At 37.2% G+C, this 14,183-nt stretch overlaps 1 long non-coding RNA gene across 1 annotated transcript; it reads right to left on the bottom strand.

The window, feature by feature from the left end:
* Positions 1–23: 23 nt before the first annotated feature.
* On the bottom strand, positions 24–8,952 carry LOC149818950 (uncharacterized). Its single transcript, XR_016427188.1, has 3 exons — positions 8,795–8,952; positions 8,334–8,453; positions 24–111 (listed from the first exon to the last, which is right to left on the bottom strand). It is a non-coding gene; the product is annotated as an uncharacterized LOC149818950 (long non-coding RNA).
* Between the last annotated feature and the right edge of the window lie 5,231 nt (positions 8,953–14,183).

The raw sequence follows: 14,183 nt of genomic DNA, 5'->3' as shown, positions 1-14,183 counted from the left end.
TAGTAATTCTTCTTTCAGTTTACTCGTGTCCAACCTTTCTTTCACAAGAGATGCCTCTACCTCTCTCCTTGTTTTTTGTTCTTCTGTAAGCAGAACTTCAGCCATCCTTGCCTGTAAAAGACACCTTTACAAAATATCAACATGGAAACTGCAGATAAACTAAAAAAGAATGACTAAAGGTCTGACTTGGCAATCATATAACATGACATGCACCAACTTCACTCCAAGGTTCAAGTATGTGCATGTGCGTGTGAGCTGTTTGTGTATTACATATGTAGTCACCAATATGAATTTCTGATAATATAACTGGCTTGTCTTGGGAAAATCTTGGTTTTTTTCAAAATTATGATGTTAGGAACCACCTCAGATCTGACCCGATCCAGATCTAGATCCGACCACAACAGCCTCAGCCGGTCAGCCCTTGGGACGTCCAGCCTTATCTAGCTTCTATATCCTTGGTTTCTTGCAGTTCTTTACTTAGAAGTGTTACTTTTTTTAGGTTTCTTGGTTTTCTTGAATTTCTTGAATTAGGACTCTTGGCTTTCTTGGGCTAGGATTATTGGTTTTGGACTCTTGGTTTCTTTAGACTTCTTGGTTGGGTTCTATAAATATGTACTTTTGATCTTGATTAGAATCAATAAAGTTTATTGAGAGTTTCTCTATTCTTCATTCTTGATCATGGTTTCCAGCTTAAGGGTTGATAGTCTCCCTCCACACATACCAGCATAACTCGCAAATTAGGCAGGATTGAGTTTATCCCTCCTACCTTGTAGGCATCCTGCCCTTGAGAATCGTAACCCAGGCCAGTCGACCCTCCCTTTTCTTTACCTATTTGTGTTTAAGACACACCCTCTTGTTGCCCTCTCGGGACCCTTTTGTAGAATTCATTCCTCCCTAGGGTCGGGTTCTAACAGTGGTTTAAGAGCAAGGCTTTCCACAAGATCAAGAACGGTAGATTTGCGTTCTTGGAGGCAGATCAGGATCTTGTTTGGCAACAGCAAAGGCCCACGCCCTTTTTGAATCCGTTCAGGTCCCTATCGTCACATTGATCGAAACGTCGAAAAGTCTGAAATTCATTCAAGCAATGGAGAAGATTAACGAGTCTTTCAACAATCTAGAGAGTTGCATGAATCATCTCAATAATACTGTAGATGAAGGATTCGCCAAAATAGAATGAGCGCTTGTAAAGATAAATGAAAGAAAAAGAAAACGAAATCGAGTTACAGGTATCGAATCGTCGATCCACTCTCTACGGCCAACTACCCTTCTGGCAACTTGGACGTTGGACATAGGTTGGCTACCAAACTAGGCGGCCCTCACCCTTCCTAGCGTCTTTGCCACCAACCTACTCAGCGAAGAACTGGTCGTCAGCTGGGATGGGACCGGCGGCGTCCCACCGATAGGTCGGCGACAACCACTCCCATCGGTCGCCCTGGTCCATGTGAAAAAGACTCATAGGACACAAATTTTTCAGGGGGTTGAGATACTCTAGATGACCTTATAGATTGTATAGATGACCTTCTAGATTGTGTTTCGACATGGTTTTCACCATTGATATACTTTTTAAGAGCACATGCATGTTCAAAATTACCAAGTTTGAAATATCGGATACAATCTCTATGAGATTGTTCTTCACTTATGTCGTTAGAATCTTCTTCTCTTAGATCATATTCTTGCTCAATATCACAATCATTAATTTTGGAAATTAAATCTAACAGAAAATAATATTCATTTATTTTCTTAGTTCTCTCAACTTCAAAAAAACTTTCTTTTTCCAAAAAGAATACATTCCTTGAAACATATATCCTTTTTTATTATTTGCATATCCTAAAAAGACACAAGGAATAGCACGGGAAGAGAGTTTGATATTTTTATCGGTGAAAACAAAACATTTACAACCAAAGATTTCTAATCTAGAGTAATCTAGGACTTGTTTAAAAAAAATTCAATAGGAGATACGTTTTTCAAAGAAGCAGATGGCATTCAGGTAACAAGGAAAGCGGCCATTAATGTAGCTTCAACCCAAAAATCTTTAGGAACTTGATTTGTGATAAGCAAGGTTCTTGTTGTCTCGATAATATTTCTATGCTTGCTTTCAGCCAAACCATTTTGTTGAAGGGTATAGTGACAAGATTTTTGGTGTATAATACCTTATAAATCTAGGTAATCTTTAAATTCTTTTGATAAAAACTCTCTCCTGAATTAGTGCAAAAGATGAAAATATTAATCTTAAATTTGTTTTTGACCAATTTGTTAAATATTTGAAAATGTAATAAAACTTCAGACTTGTGTTTGAGGAAATAAATCCAAGTATGTCTCGTAAAATCATCCACAAAAATTACATAATACATAAAATCACCCTTTGATGTAATAGGTGTTAGATCCCATATATCCGAATGTATTAACTCAAGAGGTCAGAAAGAAACAAAAGTTCTTAATTGAAATGGTAATCTCTTCATTTTGCCAAGAATACAATTTTCACATGTTAAGTTTTCAGAATTACAAAAAAAAAAATCATTTTTGGAAGGCACTAAATCTTGGCTATGCTAGGATGCCCAAGTCTCGTATGCCATAGATCTAAATCTAATTTCTAAACATTGCAACAAAAGGTACTCTTGAATATTTCAAAAAAATCTATGTAGTATAAGCCTCCTCTATAACCTTCCCCAATCAGCTTCTCCGACTGGCGATTCTGCACTTGACAACCATGAGAGGAGAAGAAAACATTACACCCATGTCCAGATAATTGAGAAACTGATAAAATATTTAAATTTAGTTTGAAAATATATCTAATTTATGAAATAGAAAATCTTTTTGAAATATTTTCAAAGTTCTTTATTCATTTTATCTTAAGAGATGTTCCATCAGCAGTAAAAACATTTGTTGCACTTGAGTTATGACATTCGGATAATATATCACCACTTGGTGTCATGAAAAGATGCACCTGAGTCAAGAAGCCAAAGAAAAGCACCAATATCGGAGAAACCAAAAGAAGAAACCACAACTCCAATTGATGAGGATACTCCTTTGAGTAGAGGTTGAAGAGCCTCCACCAACTATGTCAAAGACATGTTTCCAATAGACGAATCTTGTATATTTTTCCATCACTTGACTATTGTGGGAGTCCAACAACGACATCCTTCTTCTCATAAGGTTTCTTCAATTTAGGGCAATATGTTTTCACATGTCTCAGTTCACGACAATAATATCAAATAACTTTTTTTCTTTCAAACTCACTGCCTTGCCTTTCATCACTTAGCCATCTATAGTGTGGTGGCTTGTAGGTGCGAACATAATTTCTCAGTCTAGATACGGCTAGGACTGAGTCATCATCACTCTTGAAGATTCGCTTTTTAAGCCTATTCTTTTTCATACTTAATTCTTCAATAGTGTCTTCTATTGAAGGAATTTTCCCTCAATGGAGAAGAGCGGATTTGGTGAATTCAAAATATGATCTTAAACCATTAATGAATTGATAAAAGTGCTCCGTGTTTATTTGATTTTGACAAAGTTCAATGTCTTCCGAACAATGCCACTTTGGCTCAAGAGGAGTCGATTCTTCTCATAGTTTGAATAAGGCATTAAAGTATTATCTAATGTTTTTGTCTCCTTGAGTCATATTTTGTATCTTATCTTGCAAGTTGCACACATGTGAAATATCTTTAAGAGAATACATTCTCTTAAGATAATCTCATGCATTGTTTGCATGTTCGAATTTAGCAAGACTTGAACACTTCTTAATGTCAACGCTACTAATAAGCTAAGACATAATCTTGGTAAGTCCCATTCTCCACTTCTTCCATTTTTTTTATAAATAGTCATTGCCTTAGTAAGAGATACCTCTTTCTCACCTTCAACTTTAGTGAGAATTAGTTTGGGTTTTGAATCGATCTCATCCACTAATCCCCACAACCCTTTTCCCAATATAAGATGCTTCATAATTGAAGCCCATGTTACATAGTTAGAATTATTGAGCTTGATAGGTTTCATAATGATATTTTCATTGTCACATTTTTACAAGGGTAAAAGCAAAGAGAAAGACAAAAGAGGAGAGAAAGAAGAGAGGGAAGAACGAAAGAAGGTAGAGACTACGAATACTCCACCACCAAGTAAGCGCCACCAATCAAGAGCACGAACACTCCTTCACCAAGCAAGCACCACCAATAAATATCTTGAAATACGATCACAATCTTACTAGCACTCGAATAAGGATTGTGAGAGAGCTTTAACACTTTCAAATTTGGAATGACATGCTTACCAATGTACCAAAAAAGTTTCAGCTTGATCACCAAGCTTAGATACCATGTATGGAAATGAGTTCCTTCAAAGGTATTCACCAAATCACCATCAATGGACACCCAAAAGAGTTCCACCATAACAACAACAACAACAACTATGCCTTCATCCCAAAACAACTGGGGTCGGCGATATGAACCAAAAAAGAAAATCATTATGGGTCTTCCACATGAATCCTTCTCCTCCAATCATTTCTATCCAATGCCATGTCCTCGGTGAGGTTCAAAGCATTCATATACTTTCCTATCATCTCCATCCAAGTCTTCCTAGGCCTACCCAAAAGAGTTTCACCAAAATACTAAAATGAACACTCAAAGAACCACAAAAGGGTTTACTCACAAATACCCACTAAATGGGTTCAAGAACAAAAGATAAAAAAGTAGTGATTTTATTGATTGTAACCCACACTTGAAGTAATACATGGAGTGGGGGCTATGCCCCATATTTATACACAAAAGAGAAGACTCATAGACAGTCGTTGGGGTCCCAACAGGTCTAAATAGTCATTGGGGTCCCAACGACCTTATTGTATTGACTAGTCAACATGTTGACTAGTTCAATACTAACTAAAAAATAAAGAATCTAATCCTAGTTTACTACCTAGTTACACTATATATATATATATATATTATGTACATTATTTTTAACACATGTGAGCCACCTCCCTCTTTCCCTCCTCCTTGTTCTTCCTATCACTTAATCCCAAAGGTAGCTGACTAGACCTCGGCGTCGTCATTGGCGAGACCGCCGTCGTCGGCAACAATGTCCCCATCTACCACCACGTCACCCTCGACGGCACCGACAAGGACGTTGGCGACCGCCACCCCAAGAACAATGTTGGCTCCATCGTGCTCATCAACGTTCCCCCAAGACCACTGCCACGAACGACAACAACAACAGTAACAACAACAGCAAAACGTCGACCACCACCATCGTTGGCCCCATCATTAGTTCTCTCTCTCTCTCAGCCCTTGCACTGTCTGCCGCCAATGCCGAAGGTGGATGATCTACCCTGGTCAACCACTTGTCGTCACCGCCCTCTCCTCTCGGCGCCTTGCTGTTGTTGTCGCTTAATCTCGTTCTCCCTCTCTCCACCTGTCGAACAAAGCTCACCCGACACCTCTCCCTTCTTCCTTTATTTTTTTGATAAACCAGGGGCAAACCATCGGTGTGTCCAACCTACACATGTTTGGTGCCCTTCCACCGATCGAACCTGGCTGGACGACGGCCCCCTATTGGTCAACCTCAAAGACTCAGGTGGGGCGGCGACGAGCACCACCTCCTCTCTCTCTTCATCCCCTTCAAAATTGGGTGGGACACCTTGTGATAGGGGGAGAGAGGACTAGTTCCAATTGAAACCAGTTCTTTCTGAATGGGGACCAAAAAGCCTGTTTTATACCTATCTGAAACCGGTTCAGACCAAGGTTGTCACACTAGGAAGTGGAAGCGGGAAACAATACAGGAAGCGAAAGCGAGAAGCAAGGCATTTTAAAACTTATATGAAGCGAGAAGCGAAGTAACAATTTGAAACCGAAATATGAATAAAAAATAATGCAATATGGTAACTGAATAGGAATCAAACAAGAAACAAATAAAAACTAAAATAAAATTGATCATTCTTATAATTCATGATTTTCCAGTAAAAGTTAAATTTTTGTTAAAATCTAGACGGTAACCAATTTAGAGAAAGTACATGGGAAGTGAGTGAAAGCGTGAGAGGAAATACATGGAAAACGTAAAAAGAAATGTGAGAAAAGCATATAGGAAGCATAGACCATGCGTGTGGGAAGCATAAAAGAAGCATGGGGGAATCGAGATTCCTATGAAGTTTCGGAAGTGAGGAGTATCGTGCTTCTGAAGCGAGTTTTCGGGAAGCACGCTTCCCACCTACCTGAGAAGCTTCTGGTAACTCTGATTCAAACCCATTCATGATCGGTTATGGGGTGGCTCAAACCGGTTCTTACTGGTTCTCAGACCTCGAATAAGCTATCATCGGTTTCTGGATCCACCTCCCCCTTACTTAAATTGGATCCAAAAGTCATTAGAGTTAGATCTTTCTACTTTGGATAATAAATTACAAGTGGATCCATTTGAAGTTGTTTTGCACCAAACACTCTCTCCAATTGGATCACCAACAAACTACATCCTTTTACCGTCAGCTTCTCTGAATTTGTGTTTGATTGATCTACATCCGTTGAAGATTGTGTTTCCTTCGTGGCTCTTAGAAGTCAAGTGAAACTAGAAGAAACGAAAGTGGACCATACTTGATGTCGAGTTGTGCATCGGGTCTAAAGAGGAGCAACAAAGTCCAACCATTGCGTGCATCTAGAGGTTGAGGATGAATTATTATAGCAGTACTCGGAGTTCTAGCCTCGAGGGCAAGGCGAGTTTCAAAGGGATGGATTGTTACGAACCACCTTAGATCCGACCTGATCTGGATCTAGACCCAACCCCAAGAGCCCCAGTTGGCTAGCCCTGGGGGCGTCCAACCTTATCTAGCTTTTAGATCCTTGGTTTCTTAAAGTTCTTTAATTAGGAGTGTTACTTTCTTTAGGTTTCTTGGTTTTATTGGCTTTCTTGAATTAGAACTCTTGGCATCCTTGGGTTAGGACTCTTGGTTTTTTAGACTTCTTGGTTGGGTTATATAAATATGTACTTTTGATCTTGATTAGAATCAATGAAGTTTATTGAAAGTTCATCTATTCTTCATTTTTTATCTTGGTTTCCAGCTTGAGGGATTGATAGTCTCCATCTTTCTCCCTCTTACCCTGCAGGCATCCTGCCCTTGAGAATCGTGCCCCAGGCAATCGACCCTTCATTTTCTTTACCTATCTGTGTTTAAGATGCATCCGCTTGTTGCCCTCTTGGGCCCTTTTGTAGAATTCGTTCCTCCCTAGAGTCGGGTTCTAACATATGAAAATATATAACATTTCAACATTTGACAACAGCTGAATATCTCATTATTTGGAGACTATCACACACACTATCAATATGCACTCATTTTAAAGGCCACTATTTTAATGGTCAAAAATAATATATTACCACAACTAAACTCCATCAACCTAATGGTCAAAAGATATAGAATTCCCTTTTTCTGGTAAAGTGACAAGATACTGCTTTATTATCTATTTAAATGCCAACATAAGAACATTTCAAGTCAACTTTCTTTCCTTAGCCTCACTAATCTATAAATATTTATGTATAACCCCTTATCAGGAAAAAAAACTCTGTATAACCCCATAAAATCCAGCTATAACGTAAAAAAAACAATAGGATGATCTCACCTTATTCAGCTATGAATTGTGCTCAAGCCAAACGGCAGCATGAAAACATTCAAACTTTTGAATAAGCAAGTTGTACCTTCAGTCAATTTCTTGTAAATGCAAAAATATGAAAATTAAAGCATATTTATCCTTCATTTAGAAGTGAAATTATCAAGAATCATGCATCTTTTACTCTTACAATGTCTTCTAAGAGAAAATATGCCAGAGAAAATGAAAACAGCAGCAACTCAAGATCTTGATAATGACCACAATGACTTACCTCTGTCCATATGTTAAAGAGGTGAATGGCCAAGAAAAGATTATTATTCAAGGTCGATTGAATTAGTGTCATTTTCAGTACAGGTGATTAAGGGTTTGACTAGTAAACACGTGGAGAGAGAGAGGTTTTGAACCCATAACATTGACAGATTGTGGAACCATTTTCACATTACACTTACCAATTAGTTATTTGATTACTTAGTATATCATTCATGAGTGTGACTACTTTCATTTTTAGTTCCAACGTATTATCATGCATGAATTTATATGTGCTCAAAGTTTACTGTTTTATCATAGTATCAATTGTATCAAATGTAGGACATAAAAGCACTCCAAATTATGTACGGGGTTTCATTGATATCACTACATTTTATGCCTTTTTCCTTTCTAGTTGTTTACACTTTTTCTTCTTTTTGTTTATACTGTTACAATTTTCCTACTCTGGTTATCATAAAGAAACAAGTTCTTTTTGCACAAGCAACTAGGAAAGCTTACCCTGTGTTCAGCCTCATGTGCATCTTGCTCAGCTTTTTGACGCATCAACATTTCTTCATAACCCACTTCTTTGGCTTGCCGGAGTTTCTCATGCAACTCCTCGATTTCTTTCAAGTTTTTCTGTAATAATTCAATAGCAAAGAATGGCTAAATGAGATCTTCACGAGGCAGAGGAGCGTACTTCCCTGGTAAAAATTTATTCTCCAAGATTCTTGGTTACAAGTCAAACTTGTTTGTATCTTTGTTGTGAGATTGGACCATCAAATCATGGACATTAGATGAAACACAAGTCCCAACAGAAACACAGGTTATCAGTTAAAAAACCTTGACTAGTCAAATTAACTCGCCCAAGGTATGTTAGACCAGTCTCGGAATATGATGTGCTATAGCTCATGTAGTCGTGCTGAAACACAAGGTCATTTTTCTTTTGATCACTAAACATGAAAGCATGAAATACTTACTTCATGCTGGGCCTTGAGGGCATCATGTGCTGTTTTGCGATGCCTATGCAATATTTGAAACCCCTCTTCCATGGTTTGCTGGACAAAATCATGCAACTCATCCATATTTATAACTTCACTGCAGAAAGAAGTTCTTGGAAGCAGGCTTCTCTAATAGAAATTCAGTCAATAAAGCTCCATTAGGGATAAGAGAAAAATCAAAATCTACCTTAGTTCATCAAGCAGTGCAATAAGAAAACAGGTTATCTGTTTTCTTTCCTTAATGTAGTTATTTTGGATCTCGAATGGGTCCTGTTTTACATTTTTTGTACCTCAGTTCTGTATCATGTCAAAACCAGTCATGCAAATATTTGTTTCTTCCTGGTTATTCTGCACAAATTCAATAGCCAACAATAGTTATCAGAATCTCCACTAGGGGCCTCAGGAGCTAATTGGAAAAACTTACATTACTCACTTTCCTACAAATCCTGAAAAACAGTTTCCCAGATTAGGGATGTATCCCCTTGTGTTGTTAGTTTAGACACAGGATGCCACACATACACACGCAAACGCAAACACAGTCACATGCGCACACACACACACACACACACATACTTTTTTGGCCTTTTCATTCACTAAGGATAAAAGAAATAACTGCATAAACTTTTTAACAGTGAAAGATGTTACTAAATGTATGTATAGTAAATCAACCAGCCTGCCAATCATTTTGCCCAACTCCTTTTCACAAACTTTATGATATGAAGAAACTTAGACACAGCCAACCAATGATTATAAAACTTCTAGATTTCAATCAAATGCATATTAATTAGATTTATTTAATGTTTGTCCTTTTTCTTAGAAAATATTTGCATAAGAAAAGTATATCTTGATTTCTATAGCTAAAGTGACATTGATCATTCAACTTAATCTTCCCCCCAAGAGAAAAAAAAGAAGAAGGTATGTTGAGGCACTGCACTGAAAGGAATGCATCTCCTCACCAATATGATTAGAATTTAAAAGGTACACTACACCAGAGTATACTTTCAATAAAAACCAAGGACAACTACTCAGATGATAAGAATTGAAATTTACATATAATGCTACAATGACCATATATATCTTCAGTGTCTAATCAATTTAAGGTTTTCGACTACCATTCTCCATGGTTGGCAAATTAGATCTTGAAATGTTCAAGCTTCCCAGAATTGGACGAGTCCAGTAAGTTAATGCTTTCCATCATATACATAATAATACAGACGTACGGCATACAAACCCAGGTTGTATGTATCGTATCGTAACCCGTATTGGTCGGGCCCATAGTTACACCATATTGTATCATATGATTCATATCATATCGTATTGTAAACATAGAGTACTGTAAGCGTATCATAAATTTTTAATAAAAAAATTCCAAAAAATCAAGAAAAATCAGAAAAAATAACAAAAATTCTAAAAAAATCATAACACGTGAAACAATAATGATTTTCACAAAATACAACCATAAAATCACATATGAAGCATTTATATCTTGGTATGAATGGCATGCATAAGACATTGAATCTTAAATAATCAAGATAATATGCTATAAATGGCAATCTCACAAGAAAAATGCAAACTACGAAATAATATGCATATTAAATAATGAATCTAAGCTAATAAGTTACAAGATTCATAATAATGTGTGTTTACATAAAAAAAAAAAACACATTGTTTTTTAATGCTTAAAATTTTACATAACTAATTTTTTTAAAATTTCAAACAAAAATGAATTAGTTAACGTCAACCATTGAGTATCATCAACATCATCTTCTTTTTTGTTTTGGAAAAAAATCTCTCTAAATCACTCTTAAGCTCTTTAGGGATGAATATAAACTAGCCACAAGGGGCCTTATATGTTTTCAATTTTTTTTTTTAAATAAGTGCATTTAAACTGCATTTATAGTGTATCTTAAGATACGCCCTGTATCGTAGTATATCGTAAGATACAGGAGCGTATCGTAAGATAAGGAGGTGTATCGTAGATATCGGTGTCTATCATATCGGAACACCCCATAGTAACGATATGTATCGTACCATATCGTACGATAAGTTACGATATGGACAACCATGATACAAACAGTCGCATATATCACTACAACAACAACAACAACAACAACAACTACGCCTTCATCCCAAAACAATTGGGGTCAGCGATATGAACCAAAAAAGAAATTCATTTTGGGTCTTCCACATGAATCCTTTTCCTCCAATCATTTCTATCCAACGCCATGTCCTCGGTGAGGTTCAAAGCATTCATATCCTTTCCTATCATCTCCATCCAAGTCTTCCTAGGCCTACCCCGACCTCTTTTAACTAATATATTTTCCCATTTCTCCAACCTTCTAACTGGAGCATCATTAGGCCTTCGCCGAATATGTCCAAACCACCGTAAACGATTCTCTCGCATCTTATTTTCAATGGGTGCAACACCTACCTTCTTACATATCTCTTCGTTCCGAATCTTATCTTTTATTGTATTTCCACACATCCATCTAAGCATCCGCATCTCAGCTACACTCATTTTTTGAATATGATGTCTCTTGGCAGCCCAACATTCCGTACCATATAGTAAAGCGGGTCTAATAGTCGTCCTATAAAACTTTCCCTTCAACCGCAATGGCATTCTACGATCGCACAGCACTCCAGTAGCACTTTTCCATTTCATCCACCCAACCTTTATCCTATGATTTACATCTCCATCAATTTCTCCATACTTTTGAATGATGGATCCCAAATATTTGAAATAATCATTCACCGGTATATCTTGCTCACCAAGCTTCACTACACTCCCATCACTACTTCGTTGCTTACTAAACCGACATTCCATATATTCAGTCTTACTCTTACTCAACTTAAAACCTCTAGCTTCCAATGTCTGTCTCCATAATTCTAACTTAGCATTAACCCCAGCTTTAGACTCATCAATCAAAACAATATCATCAGCAAACAACATACACCACGGTACATTTTCTTGAATTGATCTCGTAAGCTCATCCATCACTATCGCAAATAGGAAAGGGCTTAAAGCAGATCCTTGATGTAACCCAACCGTTATCGGGAAATTGGTTGTCACCCCTCCACAAGTGCGGACATTGGTTACTACTCCTTCATACATATCTTTAATTATACTAATGTACTTGAGAGAAACACCTTTCTTCATCATTGTCCACCAGAGAACGTCCCTAGGTACTCTATCGTATGCCTTCTCTAAATCAATAAAAACCATATGCAAATCTTTGTTCCTCTCTCTATATCTTTCAATAAGTTGTCTAAGAAGATGTATAGCTTCCATAGTTGATCTTCCAGGCATAAAACCAAATTGATTCTCCGATATCATGACAACCTTCCTCAACCTAGACTCAATCACCCTCTCCCAAAGTTTCATAGTATGACTCATGAGTTTTATACCACGATAGTTTGTGCAATCTTGTATATCACCCTTATTCTTATATAAAGGCACCAAAGTACTCTTCCTCCACTCATTAGGCATCTTATTTGTTCGCCAAATCAAGTTAAAAAGATTTGTCAACCATTCTAAACCTTTCTCTCCCAAGCATTTCCAAGCCTCGATAGGTATACCATCTGGGCCAACTGCCCTTCTTGATTTCATTTTCTTCAAAGCCTCTGCAATTTCTTTCTTTTGAATCTTGCGCATGAAGTCACGATTTATCTCATGAAAAGGAATGGAGAAGTCTCCAAGATCTTGAGCATGACTATCATTAAATAGCTTATCAAAATAATCTTTCCATCTCTCCTTAATCTCCTCATATTTGACTAAAACCCTTTGCGTTTCAACTTTGATACATCTAACCATACCCAAATCCTTCGATTTCCTATCTCTCATCTTTGCAAGCCTATAAATATCCTTCTCGCCTTCTTTGGTATCCAACTTGTCATAAACCTCCTTATATACCTTAGCCCTCGCGTTTCGAACAACTTTTTTAGCTTCCTTCTTTGCTATCATATACTTCTCCAAATTCTCATTATCACGACTCTTACTTAGATTTCTATAACACTCTCTTTTAACCTTAATAGCTAATTTGACATCCTCGTTCCACCATGATGTATCCTTACCTAGTGGTGCACCGCCTTTAGACTCACCCAATACCTCCTTAGCTACTTTTCTCATACCACCCGCTATCTTATTCCACATTGATTCTGAATCCTCCTCGAGACACCAATCAACTTCCTTAACTACCTGCTCTACAAACATTCCTTGTTTAGCTCCTATCAGTGCCCACCACTTAATTCTAGGATCTATCCTATGTCTATCCCTTTTGCGGCATTGTCTAATTCTAAGATCTAAAATTAAGACTCTATGTTGTGTAGCTACACTTTCTCCTGGTATAACCTTACAATCGATGCAACAACCCCTATCTCTCTTTCTAAGTAGGAAAAAATCTATCTGACTCGTATTAACCCCACTTTTAAATGTTACTAGGTGAGACTCCCTCTTCCTAAACCAAGTGTTTGCTAAGATCATATCATAGGACAAACAAAAATCTAAAATCCTTTCTCCACTTTCATTTCTTTCTCCTATACCATAGCCTCCATGGATATTCTCAAATCCATCCCTACTAATGCCTACATGTCCATTAAGGTCACCGCCGATGAAAAACTTTTCTCCATAAGATGTCTCTTGTACTACTCCATCTAAATCTTCCCAAAATTGATGCTTATCACTCTCATAATAAAATTGGCAAGGGTTTCTCTCAAGGGCATTTAAACTAATTTTGTGTTTCTCAGGAAAATCTCGGGAATTTTACATAAAAAGTGAAAAGTAAAAAGAAAATTAATGATATATATAATGTATGTGTGTGTTGGAAACTTTAAATCAAAGTTTAGATAATAAAACTAAAGACTGGGAACAACAATAAAACACAAAACTAGATAAGATGCAACTGTTTCAGAACCATAGTTAAGTAAATTTATAAGTCTAAAAGTAAAGTCTAAAGTATCAGAAAGTAAGCATTACAATATAATTGCTTACTGCAAGTCTGCAACCATGACCACATGACTGAATTATGCACTTCTCTGTAATGCCCACCAAAAACAACAACCAAAACAAAAGAAGAAATGCCAGCATCTTCAACTACACAATCACACCAACTCCGTAAGGGAAGATTTTCCTACAAGCATAATACATACATGACCAATTTGCATGTACCATTTGTTGCTGCATCGCAGAACAACATATCCTATCACCCTTCCCTTTGTATTGGTCTCTTTTCCTTCTCCATGATTGTAGCAACACCTTATCTTCTGCCAGCGCTCCATCCATGAATCATTTCAATCATGTCAAGTAAATACCACCGAATCTTATGACTTCATACTATGTGGTCTTGCATCATCTACTCCCAACAATCACCGT

This window comes from Nuphar pumila, chromosome 13 (genome assembly GCF_984573655.1).
Source record: "Nuphar pumila chromosome 13, dmNupPumi1.hap1.1, whole genome shotgun sequence".
Lineage (NCBI taxonomy): Eukaryota > Viridiplantae > Streptophyta > Magnoliopsida > Nymphaeales > Nymphaeaceae > Nuphar > Nuphar pumila.
The sequence above is the reverse complement of the archived record's forward strand: the minus strand, read 5'-3'. Positions and strand labels throughout refer to the sequence as shown.